The sequence below is a fragment of the Anopheles moucheti genome, unplaced genomic scaffold, assembly GCF_943734755.1.
Source record: "Anopheles moucheti unplaced genomic scaffold, idAnoMoucSN_F20_07 scaffold_16_ctg1, whole genome shotgun sequence".
NCBI classification, from domain to species: domain Eukaryota; kingdom Metazoa; phylum Arthropoda; class Insecta; order Diptera; family Culicidae; genus Anopheles; species Anopheles moucheti.
This window is the reverse complement of record NW_026453626.1, coordinates 1,784,094-1,789,850: the sequence shown is the minus strand read 5'-3', so window position 1 is coordinate 1,789,850 and position 5,757 is coordinate 1,784,094.

Below are 5,757 nucleotides of genomic sequence, written 5' to 3'. Positions count from 1 at the left end.
CCAAAAACTATCTATCTCAACTCATTTCGTCTATCCAAAGCGAACTTTGCATTTTGCTATGAAGTTACACAAGAAATGACTTTCATACCAAAAACTATCCATCTCAACTTATTTCGTCTATCCAAAGCGAACTTTGTATTTTGCTATGAAGTTACACAAGAAATGACTTTCATACCAAAAACTATCTATCTCAACTTATTTCGTCTATCCAAAGCGAACTTTGCATTTTGCTATGAAGTTACACAAGAAATGACTTTCATACCAAAAACTATCTATCTCAACTCATTTCGTCCATCCAAAACGAACTTTGTATTTTGCTATGAAGTTACACAAGAAATGACTTTCATACCAAAAACTATCTATTTCAACTTATTTCGTCCATTCAAAGCGAACTTTGTATTTTGCTATGAAGTTACACAAGAAATGACTTTCATACCAAAAACTATCTATCTCAACTTATTTCGTCTATCCAAAGCGAACTTTGCATTTTGCTATGAAGTTACACAAGAAATGACTTTCATACCAAAAACTATCTATCTCAACTCATTTCGTCTATCCAAAACGAACTTTGTATTTTGCTATGAAGTTACACAAGAAATGACTTTCATACCAAAAACTATCTATCTCAACTCATTTCGTCTATCCAAAGCGAACTTTGCATTTTGCTATGAAGTTACACAAGAAATGACTTTCATACCAAAAACTATCCATCTCAACTTATTTCGTCTATCCAAAGCGAACTTTGTATTTTGCTATGAAGTTACACAAGAAATGACTTTCATACCAAAAACTATCTATCTCAACTCATTTCGTCTATCCAAAACGAACTGTGCATTTTGCTATGTAGTTTCACGAAAAATGACTTTTCATACCAAAAACTATCTTTTTCAACTTATTTGGTCCATCCAAAACGGACTTTGCATTTTGCTATGTAGTTTCACAAAAAATGACTTTTCATATCAAAAACTATCTTTTTCAACTAATTTGGTCCATCCAAAACGAACTGTGCATTTTGCTATGTAGTTTCACGAAAAATGACTTTTCATACCAAAAACTATCTTTTTAAACTTATTTGGTCCATCCAAAACGGACTTTGTATTTTGCTATGTAGTTTCACAAAAAATGACTTTTCATATCAAAAACTATCTTTTTCAACTTATTTGGTCCATCCAAAACGAACTGTGCATTTTGCTATGTAGTTTCACAAAAAATGACTTTTCATATCAAAAACTATCTTTTTCAACTTATTTGGTCCATCCAAAACGAACTTTGCATTTTGCTATGTAGTTTCACAAAAAATGACTTTTCATATCAAAAACTATCTTTTTCAACTTATTTGGTCCATCCAAAACGGACTTTGCATTTTGCTATGTAGTTTCACAAAAAATGACTTTTCATACCAAAAACAATCTATTTCAACTTATTTGGTCCATCCAAAACGAACTTTGCATTTTGCTATGTAGTTTCACAAAAAATGACTTTTCATGCCAAAAACTATCTTTTTCAACTTATTTGGTCCATCCAAAACGAACTTTGCATTTTGCTATGTAGTTTCACAAAAAATGACTTTTCATACCAAAAACTATCTATTTCAACTTATTTGGTCCATCCAAAACGAACTTTGCATTTTGCTATGAAGTTTCACAAAAAATGACTTTTCATATCAAAAACTATCTTTTTCAACTTATTTGGTCCATCCAAAACGAACTTTGCATTTTGCTATTTAGTTTCACAAAAAATGACTTTTCATACCAAAAACTATCTTTTTAAACTTATTTGGTCCATCCAAAACGAACTTTGCATTTTGCTATGTAGTTTCACAAAAAATGACTTTTCATATCAAAAACTATCTTTTTCAACATATTTGGTCCATCCAAAACGAACTTTGCATTTTGCTATGTAGTTTCACAAAAAATGACTTTTCATATCAAAAACTATCTTTTTCAACTTATTTGGTCCATCCAAAACGAACTTTGCATTTTGCTATGTAGTTTCACAAAAAATGGCTTTTCATACCAAAAACTATCTTTTTCAACTTATTTGGTCCATCCAAAACGAACTTTGCATTTTGCTATGTAGTTTCACAAAAAACGACTTTTCATATCAAAAACTATCTTTTTAAACTTATTTGGTCCATCCAAAACGAACTTTGCATTTTGCTATGTAGTTTCACAAAAAATGACTTTTCATATCAAAAACTATCTTTTTCAACTTATTTGGTCCATCCAAAACGAACTTTGCATTTTGCTATGTAGTTTCACAAAAAATGGCTTTTCATACCAAAAACTATCTTTTTCAACTTATTTGGTCCATCCAAAACGAACTTTGCATTTTGCTATGTAGTTTCACAAAAAACGACTTTTCATATCAAAAACTATCTTTTTAAACTTATTTGGTCCATCCAAAACGAACTTTGCATTTTGCTTTTTGGTTTCACAAAAAATGACTTTTCATATTAAAAACTATCTTTTTCAACTTTTTTGGTCCAGCCAATACGAACTTTGCATTTTGCTATGTAGTTTCACAAGAAATGACTTTTCATATTAAAAACTATCTTTTTCAACTTATTTGGTCCATCCAAAACGAACTTTCATATCAAAAACTATCTTTTTCAACTTATTTGGTCCATCCAAAACGAACTTTGCATTTTGCTATGTAGTTTCACAAGAAATGACTTTTCATATTAAAATCTATCTTTTTCAACTTTTTTGGTCCAGCCAATACGAACTTTGCATTTTGCTATGTAGTTTCACAAGAAATGACTTTTCATATTAAAAACTATCTTTTTCAACTTATTTGGTCCATCCAAAACGAACTTTCATATCAAAAACTATCTTTTTCAACTTATTTGGTCCATCCAAAACGAACTTTGCATTTTGCTATGTAGTTTCACAAAAAATGACTTTTCATATTAAAAACTATCTTTTTCAACTTTTTTGGTCCATCCAAAACGAACTTTGCATTTTTCTATGAAGTTTCACAAAAAATGACTTTTCATATCAAAAACTATCTTTTTCAACTTATTTGGTCCATCCAAAACGAACTTTGAATTTTGCTATGTCGTTTCACAAATAATGACTTTTCATATCAAAAACTATCTTTTTCAACTTATTTGGTCCATCCAAAACGAACTTTGCATTTTGCTATGTAGTTTCACAAAAAATGACTTTTCATATTAAAAACTATCTTTTTCAACTTATTTGGTCCAGCCAAAACGAACTTTGCATTTTGCTATGTAGTTTCACAAGAAATGACTTTTCATATTAAAAACTATCTTTTTCAACTTATTTGGTCCATCCAAAACGAACTTTGCATTTTGCTATGTAGTTTCACAAAAAATGACTTTTCATATCAAAAACTATCTTTTTCAACTTATTTGGTCCATCCAAAACGAACTTTGCATTTTGCTATGTAGTTTCACAAAAAATGACTTTTCATATTAAAAACTATCTTTTTCAACTTTTTTGGTCCAGCCAATACGAACTTTGCATTTTGCTATGTAGTTTCACAAGAAATGACTTTTCATATTAAAAACTATCTTTTTCAACTTTTTTGGTCCAGCCAATACGAACTTTGCATTTTGCTATGTAGTTTCACAAGAAATGACTTTTCATATTAAAAACTATCTTTTTCAACTTATTTGGTCCATCCAAAACGAACTTTCATATCAAAAACTATCTTTTTCAACTTATTTGGTCCATCCAAAACGAACTTTGCATTTTGCTATGTAGTTTCACAAGAAATGACTTTTCATATTAAAAACTATCTTTTTCAACTTATTTGGTCCATCCAAAACGAACTTTGAATTTTGCTATGTAGTTTCACAAAAAATGACTTTTCATATCAAAAACTATCTTTTTCAACTTATTTGGTCCATCCAAAACGGACTTTGCATTTTGCTATGTAGTTTCACAAAAAATGACTTTTCATATCAAAAACTATCTTTTTCAACTTATTTGGTCCATCCAAAACGAACTTTGCATTTTGCTATGAAGTTTCACAAGAAATGACTTTTCATACCAAAAACTATCTTTTTCAACTTATTTGGTCCATCCAAAACGAACTTTGCATTTTGCTATGTAGTTTCACAAAAAATGACTTTTCATATCAAAAACTATCTTTTTCAACTTATTTGGTCCATCCAAAACGAACTTTGCATTTTGCTATGTAGTTTCACAAAAAATGACTTTTCATATTAAAAACTATCTTTTTCAACTTATTTGGTCCATCCAAAACGAACTTTGCATTTTGCTATGTAGTTTCACAAAAAATGACTTTTCATATCAAAAACTATCTTTTTCAACTTATTTGGTCCATCCAAAACGAACTTTGCATTTTGCTATGTAGTTTCACGAAAAATGACTTTTCATACCAAAAACTATCTATTTCAACTTATTTGGTCCATCCAAAACGAACTTTGCATTTTGCTATGTAGTTTCACAAAAAATGACTTTTCATATTAAAAACTATCTTTTTCAACTTATTTGGTCCATCCAAAACGAACTTTGCATTTTGCTATGTAGTTTCACAAAAAATGACTTTTCATATCAAAAACTATCTTTTTCAACTTATTTGGTCCATCCAAAACGAACTTTGCATTTTTCTATGAAGTTTCACAAGAAATGACTTTTCATATCAAAAACTATCTTTTTCAACTTATTTGGTCCATCCAAAACGAACTTTGCACTTTGCTATGAAGTTTCACAAGAAATGACTTTTCATATCAAAAAATATCTTTTTCAACTTATTTGGTCCATCCAAAACGAACTTTGCATTTTGCTATGTAGTTTCACAAAAAATGACTTTTCATATTAAAAACTATCTTTTTCAACTTATTTGGTCCATCCAAAACGAACTTTGCATTTTGCTATGTAGTTTCACAAAAAATGACTTTCCATATCAAAAACTATCTTTTTCAACTTATTTGGTCCATCCAAAACGAACTTTGCATTTTGCTATGAAGTTCCACAAGAAATGACTTTTCATATCAAAAACTATCTTTTTCAACTTATTTGGTCCATCCAAAACGAACTTTGCACTTTGCTATGAAGTTTCACAAGAAATGACTTTTCATATCAAAAAATATCTTTTTCAACTTATTTGGTCCATCCAAAACGAACTTTGCATTTTGCTATGAAGTTTCACAAGAAATGACTTTTCATATCAAAAACTATCTTTTTCAACTTATTTGGTCCATCCGCAACGAACTTTGCATTTTGCTATGTAGTTTCACAAAAAATGACTTTTAATATCAAAAACTATCTTTTTCAACTTATTTGGTCCATCCAAAACGAACTTTGCATTTTGCTATGTAGTTTCACAAAAAATGACTTTTCATATCAAAAACTATCTTTTTCAACTTATTTGGTCCATCCAAAACGAACTTTGCATTTTGCTATAAAGTTACACAAGAAATGACTTTTCATACCAAAAACTATCTATTTCAACTTATTTGGTCCATCCAAAACGGACTTTGCATTTTGCTATGTAGTTTCACAAAAAATGACTTTTAATATCAAAAACTATCTTTTTCAACTTATTTGGTCCATCCAAAACGAACTTTGCATTTTGCTATGTAGTTTCACAAAAAATGACTTTTCATATCAAAAACTATCTTTTTCAACTTATTTGGTCCATCCAAAACGAACTTTGCATTTTGCTATGTAGTTTCACAAAAAATGACTTTTCATATCAAAAACTATCTTTTTCAACTTATTTGGTCCATCCAAAACGAACTTTGCATTTTGCTATGTCGTT